Genomic DNA, 15,329 nt, shown 5'->3' on the forward strand with positions numbered 1-15,329 from the left:
GGGAGTAGTTGGTCAATGGCAGGGAGTGATGGGGAGTGATTGGTCAATGGCAGGGAGTGGATGGTCAATGGCAGGGAGAGATGGGGAGTAGTTGGTCAATGGCAGGGAGTGATGGGGGCTGGTTGGTCAGTGACAGGGAGTGATGGGGAGTGGTTGGTCAATGGCAGGGAGTGATGGGGAGTGGTTGGTCAATGGCAGGGAGTGATGGGGAGTAGTTGGTCAATGGCAGGGAGTGATGGGGAGTGGTTGGTCAATGGCAGGGAGTGATGGGGAGTGGTTGGTCAATGGCAGGGAGTGATGGGGAGTGGTTGGTCAATGGCAGGGAGTGATGGGGAGTGGATGGTCAATGGCAGGGAGAGATGGGGAGTGATGGGTCAATGGCAGGGAGTGGATGGTCAATGGCAGGGAGAGATGGGGAGTGGATGGTCAATGGCAGGGAGTGATGGGGAGTGATGGGTCAATGGCAGGGAGTGATGGGGAGAGGTTGGTCAATGGCAGGGAGTGATGGGGAGTGGTTGGTCAATGGCAGGGAGTGATGGGGAGAGGTTGGTCAGTGGCAGGCAGTGATCGGGAGTGGTTGGTCAATGGCAGGGAGTGATGGGGAGTGGTGGGTCAATGGCAGGGAGTGATGGGGAGAGGTTGGTCAGTGGCAGGGAGTGATGGGGAGAGGTTGGTCAATGGCAGGGAGTGATGGGGAGTGGTTGGTCAATGGCAGGGAGTGATGGGGAGTGGTTGGTCAATGGCAGGGAGTGATGGGGAGTAGTTGGTCAATGGCAGGGAGTGATGGGGAGTGGTTGGTCAATGGCAGGGAGTGATGGGGAGTGGTTGGTCAATGGCAGGGAGTGATGGGGAGTGGTTGGTCAATGGCAGGGAGTGATGGGGAGTGGATGGTCAATGGCAGGGAGAGATGGGGAGTGATGGGTCAATGGCAGGGTGTGGATGGTCAATGGCAGGGAGAGATGGGGAGTGGATGGTCAATGGCAGGGAGTAATGGGGAGTGATGGGTCAATGGCAGGGAGTGATGGGTCAATGGCAGGGAGTGATGGGGAGAGGTTGGTCAATGGCAGGGACTGATGGGGAGTGGTTGGTCAATGGCAGGGAGTGATGGGGAGAGGTTGGTCAGTGGCAGGCAGTGATGGGGAGTGGTTGGTCAATGGCAGGGAGTGATGGGGAGTGGTGGGTCAATGGCAGGGAGTGATGGGGAGAGGTTGGTCAGTGGCAGGGAGTGATGGGGAGAGGTTGGTCAATGGCAGGGAGTGATGGGGAGTGGTTGGTCAATGGCAGGGAGTGATGGGGAGTGGTTGGTCAATGGCAGGGAGTGATGGGGAGAGGTTGGTCAGTGGCAGGCAGTGATGGGGAGTGGTTGGTCAGAATTAGGGAGTGATGGGGAGTGGATGGTCAGTGGTAGGGAGTGATGGGGAGTGGTGGGTCAATGGCAGGGAGTGGATGGTCAGTGGCAGGGAGTGGTTGGTCAATGGCAGGGAGTGATGTGGAGTGGTTGGGCAATGGCAGGCAGTGATAGGGAGTGGTTGGTCAATGGCAGGCAGTGATGGGGAGTGGATGGTCAATGGCAGGGAGTGATGGGGAGTAGTTGGTCAATGGCAGGGAGAGATGGGGAGTGGATGGTCAATGGCAGGGAGTGATGGGGAGTGGTGGGTCAATGGTAGGGAGTGGTTGGTCAATGGCAGGCAGTGATGGGGAGTAGTTGGTCAATGGCAGGGAGAGATGGGGATTGGATGGTCAATGGCAGGGAGTGTTCGGGAGTGGTTGGTCAATGGCAGGGAGTGATGGGGAGTGGTTGGTCAATGGTAGGGAGTGGATGGTCAATGGCAGGGAGTGATGGGGAGTGGTTGGTCAATGGCAGGGAGTGATGGGGAGTGGTTGGTCAATGGCAGGGAGTGATGGGGAGTGGTTGGTCAATGGTAGGGAGTGGATGGTCAATGGCAGGGAGTGATGGGGAGTGGTTGGTCAATGGTAGGGAGTGGATGGTCAATGGCAGGGAGTGATGGGGAGTGGTTGGTCAATGGCAGGGAGTGATGGGGAGTGGTTGGTCAATGGCAGGGAGTGATGGGGAGTGGTTGTCAATGGCAGGGAGTGTTCGGGAGTGGTTGGTCAATGGCAGGCAGTGATGGGGAGTAGTTGGTCAATGGCAGGGAGTGATGGGGAGTGGTTGGTCAATGGCAGGGAGTGATGGGGAGTGGATGGTCAATGGTAGGGAGTGGATGGTCAATGGCAGGGAGTGATGGGGAGTGGATGGTCAATGGCAGGGAGAGATGGGGAGTGGATGGTCAATGGCAGGGAGTGATGGGGAGTGGTTGGTCAATGGCAGGGAGTGTTCGGGAGTGGTTGGTCAATGGCAGGGAGAGATGGGGAGTGGATGGTCAATGGCAGGGAGTGGATGGTCAATGGCAGGGAGTGATGGGGAGTGGTTGGTCAATAGTAGGGAGTGGATGGTCAATGGCAGGGAGTGATGGGGAGAGGTTGGTCAATGGCAGGGAGTGATGGGGAGTGGTTGGTCAATGGCAGGGAGTGATGGGTCAATGGCAGGGAGTGATGGGGAGTAGTTGGTCAATGGCAGGGAGTGATGGGGAGTGGATGGTCAATGGCAGGGAGAGATGGGGAGTAGTTGGTCAATGGGAGGGAGTGATGGGGAGTGGTTGGTCAATGGCAGGGAGTGTTCGGGAGTGGTTGGTCAATGGCAGGGAGTGATGGGGAGTGGTTGGTCAATGGGAGGGAGTGATGGGAAGTGGTTGGTCAATGGCAGGGAGTGATGGGTCAACGGCAGGGAGTGATGGGGAGTGGATTGTCAATGGCAGGCAGTGATGGGGAGTAGTTGGTCAATGGCAGGGAGTGATGGGGAGTGATTGGTCAATGGCAGGGAGTGGATGGTCAATGGCAGGGAGAGATGGGGAGTAGTTGGTCAATGGCAGGGAGTGATGGGGGCTGGTTGGTCAGTGACAGGGAGTGATGGGGAGTGGTTGGTCAATGGCAGGGAGTGATGGGGAGTGGTTTGTCAATGGCAGGGAGTGATGGGGAGTAGTTGGTCAATGGCAGGGAGTGATGGGGAGTGGTTGGTCAATGGCAGGGAGTGATGGGGAGTGGTTGGTCAATGGCAGGGAGTGATGGGGAGTGGTTGGTCAATGGCAGGGAGTGATGGGGAGTGGATGGTCAATGGCAGGGAGAGATGGGGAGTGATGGGTCAATGGCAGGGAGTGGATGGTCAATGGCAGGGAGAGATGGGGAGTGGATGGTCAATGGCAGGGAGTGATGGGGAGTGATGGGTCAATGGCAGGGAGTGATGGGGAGAGGTTGGTCAATGGCAGGGAGTGATGGGGAGAGGTTGGTCAGTGGCAGGGAGTGATGGGGAGTGGTGGGTCAATGGCAGGGAGTGATGGGGAGAGGTTGGTCAGTGGCAGGGAGTGATGGGGAGAGGTTGGTCAATGGCAGGGAGTGATGGGGAGTGGTTGGTCAATGGCAGGGAGTGATGGGGAGTGGTTGGTCAATGGCAGGGAGTGATGGGGAGTAGTTGGTCAATGGCAGGGAGTGATGGGGAGTGGTTGGTCAATGGCAGGGAGTGATGGGGAGTGGTTGGTCAATGGCAGGGAGTGATGGGGAGTGGTTGGTCAATGGCAGGGAGTGATGGGGAGTGGATGGTCAATGGCAGGGAGAGATGGGGAGTGATGGGTCAATGGCAGGGTGTGGATGGTCAATGGCAGGGAGAGATGGGGAGTGGATGGTCAATGGCAGGGAGTAATGGGGAGTGATGGGTCAATGGCAGGGAGTGATGGGTCAATGGCAGGGAGTGATGGGGAGAGGTTGGTCAATGGCAGGGACTGATGGGGAGTGGTTGGTCAATGGCAGGGAGTGATGGGGAGAGGTTGGTCAGTGGCAGGCAGTGATGGGGAGTGGTTGGTCAATGGCAGGGAGTGATGGGGAGTGGTGGGTCAATGGCAGGGAGTGATGGGGAGAGGTTGGTCAGTGGCAGGGAGTGATGGGGAGAGGTTGGTCAATGGCAGGGAGTGATGGGGAGTGGTTGGTCAATGGCAGGGAGTGATGGGGAGTGGTTGGTCAATGGCAGGGAGTGATGGGGAGAGGTTGGTCAGTGGCAGGCAGTGATGGGGAGTGGTTGGTCAGAATTAGGGAGTGATGGGGAGTGGATGGTCAGTGGTAGGGAGTGATGGGGAGTGGTGGGTCAATGGCAGGGAGTGGATGGTCAGTGGCAGGGAGTGGTTGGTCAATGGCAGGGAGTGATGTGGAGTGGTTGGGCAATGGCAGGCAGTGATGGGGAGTGGATGGTCAATGGCAGGGAGTGATGGGGAGTAGTTGGTCAATGGCAGGGAGAGATGGGGAGTGGATGGTCAATGGCAGGGAGTGATGGGGAGTGGTGGGTCAATGGTAGGGAGTGGTTGGTCAATGGCAGGGAGAGATGGGGAGTAGTTGGTCAATGGCAGGGAGAGATGGGGATTGGATGGTCAATGGCAGGGAGTGTTCGGGAGTGGTTGGTCAATGGCAGGGAGTGATGGGGAGTGGTGGGTCAATGGTAGGGAGTGGTTGGTCAATGGCAGGCAGTGATGGGGAGTAGTTGGTCAATGGCAGGGAGAGATGGGGATTGGATGGTCAATGGCAGGGAGTGTTCGGGAGTGGTTGGTCAATGGCAGGGAGTGATGGGGAGTGGTTGGTCAATGGTAGGGAGTGGATGGTCAATGGCAGGGAGTGATGGGGAGTGGTTGGTCAATGGGAGGGAGTGATGGGGAGTGGTTGGTCAATGGCAGGGAGTGATGGGGAGTGGTTGGTCAATGGTAGGGAGTGGATGGTCAATGGCAGGGAGTGATGGGGAGTGGTTGGTCAATGGTAGGGAGTGGATGGTCAATGGCAGGGAGTGATGGGGAGTGGTTGGTCAATGGCAGGGAGTGATGGGGAGTGGTTGGTCAATGGCAGGGAGTGATGGGGAGTGGTTGTCAATGGCAGGGAGTGTTCGGGAGTGGTTGGTCAATGGCAGGCAGTGATGGGGAGTAGTTGGTCAATGGCAGGGAGTGATGGGGAGTGGTTGGTCAATGGCAGGGAGTGATGGGGAGTGGATGGTCAATGGTAGGGAGTGGATGGTCAATGGCAGGGAGTGATGGGGAGTGGATGGTCAATGGCAGGGAGAGATGGGGAGTGGATGGTCAATGGCAGGGAGTGATGGGGAGTGGTTGGTCAATGGCAGGGAGTGTTCGGGAGTGGTTGGTCAATGGCAGGGAGAGATGGGGAGTGGATGGTCAATGGCAGGGAGTGGATGGTCAATGGCAGGGAGTGATGGGGAGTGGTTGGTCAATAGTAGGGAGTGGATGGTCAATGGCAGGGAGTGATGGGGAGAGGTTGGTCAATGGCAGGGAGTGATGGGGAGTGGTTGGTCAATGGCAGGGAGTGATGGGTCAATGGCAGGGAGTGATGGGGAGTAGTTGGTCAATGGCAGGGAGTGATGGGGAGTGGATGGTCAATGGCAGGGAGAGATGGGGAGTAGTTGGTCAATGGGAGGGAGTGATGGCGAGTGGTTGGTCAATGGCAGGGAGTGTTCGGGAGTGGTTTGTCAATGGCAGGGAGTGATGGGGAGTGGTTGGTCAATGGGAGGGGGTGATGGGAAGTGGTTGGTCAATGGCAGGGAGTGATGGGTCAACGGCAGGGAGTGATGGGGAGTGGATTGTCAATGGCAGGCAGTGATGGGGAGTAGTTGGTCAATGGCAGGGAGTGATGGGGAGTGATTGGTCAATGGCAGGGAGTGGATGGTCAATGGCAGGGAGAGATGGGGAGTAGTTGGTCAATGGCAGGGAGTGATGGGGGCTGGTTGGTCAGTGACAGGGAGTGATGGGGAGTGGTTGGTCAATGGCAGGGAGTGATGGGGAGTGGTTTGTCAATGGCAGGGAGTGATGGGGAGTAGTTGGTCAATGGCAGGGAGTGATGGGGAGTGGTTGGTCAATGGCAGGGAGTGATGGGGAGTGGTTGGTCAATGGCAGGGAGTGATGGGGAGTGGTTGGTCAATGGCAGGGAGTGATGGGGAGTGGATGGTCAATGGCAGGGAGAGATGGGGAGTGATGGGTCAATGGCAGGGAGTGGATGGTCAATGGCAGGGAGAGATGGGGAGTGGATGGTCAATGGCAGGGAGTGATGGGGAGTGATGGGTCAATGGCAGGGAGTGATGGGTCAATGGCAGGGAGTGATGGGGAGAGGTTGGTCAATGGCAGGGAGTGATGGGGAGTGGTTGGTCAATGGCAGGGAGTGATGGGGAGAGGTTGGTCAGTGGCAGGCAGTGATGGGGAGTGGTTGGTCAATGGCAGGGAGTGTTTGGGAGTGGTTGGTCAATGGCAGGGAGAGATGGGGAGTGGATGGTCAATGGCAGGGAGAGATGGGGAGTAGTTGGTCAATGGCAGGGAGAGATGGGGAGTGGATGGTCAATGGCAGGGAGAGATGGGGAGTAGTTGGTCAATGGCAGGGAGTGATGGGGAGTGGTTGGTCAATGGGAGGGAGTGATGGGGAGTGGTTGGTCAATGGCAGGGAGTGATGGGTCAACGGCAGGGAGTGATGGGGAGTGGATTGTCAATGGCAGGCAGTGATGGGGAGTAGTTGGTCAATGGCAGGGAGTGATGGGGAGTGATTGGTCAATGGCAGGGAGTTGATGGTCAATGGCAGGGAGAGATGGGGAGTAGTTGGTCAATGGTAGGGAGTGATGGGGGCTGGTTGGTCAGTGACAGGGAGTGATGGGGAGTGGTTGGTCAATGGCAGGGAGTGATGGGGAGTGGTTGGTCAATGGCAGGGAGTGATGGGGAGTAGTTGGTCAATGGCAGGGAGTGATGGGGAGTGGTTGGTCAATGGCAGGGAGTGATGGGGAGTGGTTGGTCAATGGCAGGGAGTGATTGGGAGTGGTTGGTCAATGGCAGGGAGTGATGGGGAGTGGATGGTCAATGGCAGGGAGAGATGGGGAGTGATGGGTCAATGGCAGGGAGTGGATGGTCAATGGCAGGGAGAGATGGGGAGTGGATGGTCAATGGCAGGGAGTGATGGGGAGTGATGGGTTAATGGCAGGGAGTGATGGGTCAATGGCAGGGAGTGATGGGGAGAGGTTGGTCAATGGCAGGGAGTGATGGGGAGTGGTTGGTCAATGGCAGGGAGTGATGGGGAGAGGTTGGTCAGTGGCAGGCAGTGATGGGGAGTGGTTGGTCAATGGCAGGGAGTGATGGGGAGTGGTGGGTCAATGGCAGGGAGTGATGGGGAGAGGTTGGTCAGTGGCAGGGAGTGATGGGGAGAGGTTGGTCAATGGCAGGGAGTGATGGGGAGTGGTTGGTCAATGGCAGGGAGTGATGGGGAGTGGTTGGTCAATGGCAGGGAGTGATGGGGAGAGGTTGGTCAGTGGCAGGCAGTGACGGGGAGTGGTGGGTCAATGGCAGGGAGTGATGGGGAGTGATGGGTCAATGGCAGGGAGTGATGGGGAGAGGTTGGTCAATGGCAGGGAGTGATGGGGAGTGGTTGGTCAATGGCAGGGAGTGATGGGGAGTGGTTGGTCAATGGCAGGGAGTGATGGGGAGTGGTTGGTCAATGGCAGGGAGTGATAGGGAGAGGTTGGTCAATAGCAGGGAGTGATGGGGAGTGGTTGGTCAATGGCAGAGAGTGATGGGGAGTGGTTGGTCAATGGCAGGGAGTGATGGGGAGAGGTTGGTCAGTGGCAGGGAGTGATGGGGAGTGGTTGGTCAATGGCAGGGAGTGATGAGGAGTGGTTGGTCAATGGCAGGGAGTGATGGGGAGAGGTTGGTCAGTGGCAGGCAGTGATGGGGAGTGGTTGGTCAATGGCAGGGAGTGATGGGGAGTGATGGGTCAATGGCAGGGAGTGATGGGTCAATGGCAGGGAGTGATGGGGAGAGGTTGGTCAATGGCAGGGAGTGATGGGGAGAGGTTGGTCAATGGCAGGGAGTGATTGGGAGAGGTTGGTCAATGGCAGGGAGTGATGGGGAGTGGATGGTCAATGGCAGGGAGTGATGGGTCAATGGCAGGGAGTGATGGGGAGAGGTTGGTCAATGGCAGGGAGTGATGGGGAGTGGATGGTCAATGGCAGGAAGTGATGGGGAGTGGATGGTCAATGGCAAGGAGTGATGGGGAGAGGTTGGTCAATGGCAGGGAGTGATGGGGATTGGTTGGTCAATGGCAGGGAGTGATGGGGAGTGGATGGTCAGAATTAGGGAGTGATGGGGAGTGGATGGTCAGTGGTAGGGAGTGATGGGGAGTGGTGGGTCAATGGCAGGGAGTGGATGGTCAGTGGCAGGGAGTGGTTGGTCAATGGCAGGGAGTGATGTGGAGTGGTTGGGCAATGGCAGGCAGTGATAGGGAGTGGTTGGTCAATGGCAGGGAGTGATTGTGAGTGGTTGGTCAGTGGTAGGGAGTTATGGGGAGTGGTGGGTCAATAGCAGGGAGTGATGGGGAGTGGTTTGTCAATGGTAGGGAGTGATGCGGAGTGGTTGGTCAGTGGTAGGGAGTGGTGGGTCAGTAGCAGGGAGAGGTGGGTCAGTGGTTGGGAGAGGTTGGTCAGTTGCAGGGAGTGATGGAGAGAGGTTGGTCAGTGGCAGGGAGTGTTGGGGAGAGGTGGGTCAGTGGTAGGGAGTGATGGGGAGAGGTGGGTCAGTGGTAGGGAGTGATGGGGAGAGGTGGGTCAGTGGCAGGGAGTGATGGAGAGAGGTTGGTCAGTGGCAGGGAGTGATGGGGAGAGGTGGGTCAATGGCAGGGAGTGATTGGGAGAGGTGGGTCAGTGGTAAGAGAGGTTGGTCAGTGGTATTGCGTGATCGGTCAATGGCGGGAAGTGATGGGGAGAGGTGGGTCAGTGGCAGGCAGTGATGGGGAGTGGATGGTCAGTGGCAGGCAGTGATGGGGAGTGGATTGTCAGTGGCAGGCAGTGATGGGGAGTGGTTGGTCAGTGGTAGGGAGTGATGGGGAGTGGTTTGTCAGTTGTAGGGAGTGATAGGGAGTGGATGGTCAGTGGCAGGGAGTGATGGGGAGTGGCAGGCAGTGATGGGGAGTGGATGGTCAATGGCAGGGAGTGATGGGGAGTGGATGGTCAATGGCAGGGAGTGATGGGGAGTGGATGGTCAGTGGCAGGCAGTGATAGGGAGTGGATGGTCAGTGGCAGGGAGTGATGTGGAGTGGTGGGTCAGTGGTAGGGAGTGATGGGGAGTGGATGGTCAATGGCAGGGAGTGATTTGGAGTGGATTGTCAATGGCAAGGAGTGATGGGGAGTGGATGGTCAATGGCAGGGAGTGATGGGGAGTGGTTGGTCAATGGCAGGGAGTCATGGGGAGTGGATGGTCAATGGCAGGGAGTGATGGGGAGTGGATGGTCAATGGCAGGAAGTGATGGTCAATGGCAGGGAGTGATGGGGAGTGCATGGTCAATGGCAGGGAGTGATGGGGAGTGGTTGGTCAATGGCAGGGAGTGATGGGGAGTGCATGGTCAATGGCAGGGAGTGATGGGGAGTGGTTGGTCAGTGGCAGGGAGTGGTGGGGAGTGGATTGTCAATGGCAGGGAGTGATGGGGAGTGGATGGTCAATGGCAGGGAGTGATGGGGAGTGGATGGTCAATGGTAGGGAGTGGTTGGTCAATGGCAGGGAGTGATGGGGAGCGGTGGGTCAGTGGCAGGGAGTGATGGGGAATGGTGGGTCAGTTGTAGGGAGTGATGGTGAGTGCTGGGTCAGTGGCAGGGAGTGATAGGGAGTGGATGGTCAGTGGTAGGGAGTGGTGGGTCAATGGTAGGGAGTCGTGGGTCAGTGATGGGGAGTGGTGGATTTGTGATGGGGAGTCGTGGGTCAGTGATGGAGTGTGGTGGGTCAGTGATGGGTCGGACATCTATTTATGACCTCCGGTAAACATCTGTTTATGGCTGAACTATGTTTTGGGGTTTTTCTACAAAGCAGTTATAACTTAAACCCAACTCACTCACTAACTGATTACTGAGCACTTCCAGCCTGTTATTTAAGTCAGATAATTTCATACAGGTTTAGTGACGAATCTTGGCTTAACATCAGAAAAAAGGGTAATATTGTGCTTATTTCCAGCCCCTTTGCTTGACTTTATAAGAGCTTTATCCTATAATACCCTCTCGCTGTTAAAGGCCACTATGCTTGTCGTAAAAGACGACTAAAGTGATCGGGTGGTCAGACTCGCTGGCTTGGTTGAAGCATGTCCTAGGTCCCAATAGTGTGGATCGGTGCTCATGATATCAATCCAATCACTGGATTGTCTGGTCCAGCCTCGATTATTTACAGACCGCCATCATATATATCACGTTCACCAGTCTAGAAGGATGAATATCAAGCCCATCTCCTCTGTTGTCAATATATCACGTTCACCAGTCTAGAAGAATGAATATTGAGGCCATCTCCTCTGTTGTCAAGCAGACAACGTTCACCAGTCTAGAAGAATGAATATCCAGGCCATCTCCTCTGTTGTCAAGCAGACAAAGTTCACCAGTCTAGAATATCCAGTCCATCTCCTCTGTTGTGGCATCGTTAGGGGCAGTGACTTCACCGTGCCCATATCTCTGTACATATCAGTAATTCCTACAGACTTTCTCCCACAAATTTCTATTCATTTAAGAAATACATTCATAGCTGAGAGTTTCATTGCTTGATTTCTTGAATCTAATGGTGACATTCCACCTATATCAGGCTTAAGGCTTCTTAGACACACACCCTAGCCCCAACCCCTCAGACCACCCACCACCTATACCCCACACCACCCCACCACCCAACCCCATCCCCTACCCCATTCCCCTTCCCCAACCCTCACCACCCATCCCCTAAAAAGACAGATTTGAAAATAGATAAAGCCTATAAAAAGAACCGTCTTTAAAAAGACATTGCTGGTGCAAGATCTCATTTCTGATTGAAGTGGGCATGGTGATACATGATATACATGGTGATATATGGAGACACATGATGATGCATGACATATATGGTGTTACATGAAATACATGGGGATGCATGGTGATACATGGTGATACATGAAATACATGGTGATACATAGTGATACATGAAATACATGGTGATACATGTTGTTACCTGAAATACATGGTGATACCTGAAATACATGGTGATACATGGTGATAACTGAAATACATGGTGATACATGGTGATACCTGAAATTATTGAATTATATGGTGATACATGGTGATACCTGAAATACATGGTGATACATGGTGATACCTGAAATACATAGTGATATATGGTGATGCATGAAATACATTGTGATACATGGTGATGCATGAAATACATGGTGATACATGGTGATGCATGAAATACATGGTGATACCTTAAATACATGGTGATATATGCTGAGACCTGAAATGCATGGTGATGCATGAAATACATGGTGATACATGGTGATACATGGTGATGCATGAAATACATGGTGATACATGGTGATACATGGTGGTACATGAAATACATGGTGATACATGAAATACATGGTGATACATGTTGATACCTGAAATACATGGTGATACCTGAAATACATGGTGCTACATGGTGATAACTGAAATACATGGTGATACATGGTGATACCTGAAATTATTGAATTACATGGTGATACATGGTGATACCTGAAATACATGGTGATACCTGAAATACATGGTGATACATGTTGATACCTGAAATACATGGTGATACCTGAAATACATGGTGATACATGGTGATACCTGAAATACATAGTGATATATGGTGATGCATGAAATACATGGTGATACATGGTGATGCATGAAATACATGGTGATACATGGTGATACCTGAAATACATTGTGATACATGGTGATACATGAAATAGATGGTGATACATGAAATACATGGTGATGGATGAAATACATGGTGATACATGGTGATACCTGAAATACATGGTGATACATGGTGATACCTGAAATATATGGTGATACCTGAAATATATGGTGATACATGATGATACATGAATTATATGGTGATACATGGTGATACCTGAAATACATGGTGATACATGAAATACATGGTGATACATGATGATACATGAATTATATGGTGATACATGGTGATACCTGAAATACATGGTGATACATGGTCATACCTGAAATACATGGTGATACATGAAATAGATGGTGATACATGGTGATACATGGTGATACATGAAATACATGGTGATACATGGTGATACATGATTTATATGGTGATACCTGAAATATATTGTGATACATTGTGATACATGAAATACATGGTGATACCTGAAATACATGGTGATACATGGTGATACCTGAAATACATAGTGATATATGGTGATGCATGAAATACATGGTGATACATGGTGATACCTGAAATACATTGTGAAACATGGTGATACATGAAATAGATGGTGATACATGAAATACATGGTGATGGATGAAATACATGGTGATACATGGTGATACCTGAAATACATGGTGATACATGGTGATACCTGAAATATATGGTGATACCTGAAATACATGGTGATACATGATGATACATGAATTATATGGTGATACATGGTGATACCTGAAATACATGGTGATACATGAAATACATGGTGATACATGATGATACATGAATTATATGGTGATACATGAAATAGATGGTGATACATGGTGATACATGAAATACATGGTGATACATGGTGATACATGATTTATATCGTGATACCTGAAATATATTGTGATACATTGTGATACATGAAATACATGGTGATTCATGAAGTACATGGTGATACATGAAATACATGGTGATACATGGTGATACCTGAAATACATGGTGATACATGGTGATACATGGTGTTACCTGAAATCCATGGTGATACCTGAAATACATGGTGATACATGGTGATACCTGAAATACATGGTGATACATGGTGATGGATGAAATACATGGTGATACATGGTGATACCTGAAATACATGGTGATACCTGAAATACATGGTGATACATGATGATACATGAATTATATGGTGATACATGGTGATACCTGAAATACATGGTGATGCATGGTGATACCTGAAATAGATGGTGATACATGGTGATACCTGAAATACATGGTGATCCATTGTGATACCTGAAATCCATGGTGATACCTGAAATACATGGTTATACATGGTGATACATGAAATACATGGTGATACATGGTGATACATGGTGATACATGAAAAACATGGTGATACATGGTGATACATGAAATACATAGTGATACATGGTGATACATGAAATACATAGTGATACATGGTGATACATGGTGATACATGAAAAACATGGTGATACATGATCATACATGAATTATATGGTGATACATGGCGATACCTGAAATACATGGTGATACATGGTGATACCTGAAATACATGGTGATGCATGGTGATACCTGAAATAGATGGTGATACATGGTGATACCTGAAATACATGGTGATACATGGTGATACATGACATAGATGGTGATACATGGTGATACCTGAAATACATGGTGATACATGGTGATACCTGAAATCCAAGGTGATACCTGAAATACATGGTGATACATGGTTATACATGGTGATACATGAAATACATGGTTATACATGGTGATACATGAAATACATAGTGATACATGGTGATACATGGTGATACATGAAAAACATGGTGATACATGATCATACATGAATTATATGGTGATACATGGTGATACCTGAAATACATGGTGATACATGGTGATACTTGAAATACATGGTGATGCATGGTGATACCTGAAATAGATCGTGATACATGGTGATACCTGAAATACATGGTGATACATGGTGATACATGGTGATACATGGTGATACATGACATAGATGGTGATAGATGGTGATACCTGAAATACATGGTGGTACATGGTGATACATGGTGATACATGAAATACATGGTGATACCTGAAATACATGGTGATAGATGGTGATACCTGAAATACATGGTGATACATGAAATACATGGTGATACATGAAATACATGGTGATACATGAGGATACATGAAATATATGGTGATACATAATGATACATGAAATACATGGTGATACATGGTGATACCTGAAATACATGCTGATACATGGTGATACATGGTGATACATGAAATACATGGTGATACCTAAAATACATGGTGATACCTGAAATACATGGTGACACATGAAATACATGGTGATACATGGTGATACCTAGTGATACCTGAAATACATGGTGATACATGGTGATACCTGAAATACATGGTGATACATGAAATACATGGTGATACATGGTGATACCTGAAGTACATGGTGATACATGAAATACATGGTGATACATGGTTATACATGGTGATACATGAAATACATGGTGATACATGGTGATACATGGTGATACATAGTGATACCTGAAATACATGGTGATACATGGTGATACCTGAAATACATGGTGATACCTGAAATACATGGTGATACATTGTGATACCTCAAATACATGGTGATACATGGTGATACCTGAACTAATGGTGATACATAGTGATACATGGTAATACCTGAAATACATGGTGATACCTGAAATACATGGTGATACCTGAAATATATGGTGATACATGGTGATACCTGAAATACATGGTGATACATGGTGATACATGAAATACATGGTGATACATAAAATACATGAAATACATGGTGATACATGATGATACATGAAAAACATGGTGATACATGAAATACATGGTGAAATATGGTGATACATGAAATACATGGTGATACATGGTGTGAAATGGTGATACATGAAATACATGGTGATACATGGTGTGAAATGGTGATACATGAAATACATGGTGATACATGGTGATACATGAAATACATGGTGATACATGGTGATACCTTAAATACATGGTGATACCTGAAATACATGGTGATACATGGTGATACATGGTGATACCTGAAATACATGGTGATACATGGTGATACATGGTGATACATGAAATAAATGGTGATACCTGAAATACATGGTGATACATGGTGATACCTGAAATACATTGTGATACCTGAAATACATGGTGATACATGGTGATACATAGTGATACCTGAAATACATGGTGATACCTGAAATACATGGTGATACATGAAATACATGGTGATACATGAGGATACATGAGGGTACATGAAATACATGGTGATACATGAAATACATGGTGATACATGAAATACATGGTGATACATGGTGATACCTGAAATACATGGTGATACATGAAATACATGGTGATACATGAAATACATGGTGATACATGGTGATACCTGAAGTACATGGTGATACATGAAATACATGGTGATACATG

This window comes from Haliotis rufescens, unplaced genomic scaffold (genome assembly GCF_023055435.1).
Source record: "Haliotis rufescens isolate VD_foot unplaced genomic scaffold, xgHalRufe1.0.p SCAF_125, whole genome shotgun sequence".
In the NCBI taxonomy this organism is placed as follows: domain Eukaryota; kingdom Metazoa; phylum Mollusca; class Gastropoda; order Lepetellida; family Haliotidae; genus Haliotis; species Haliotis rufescens.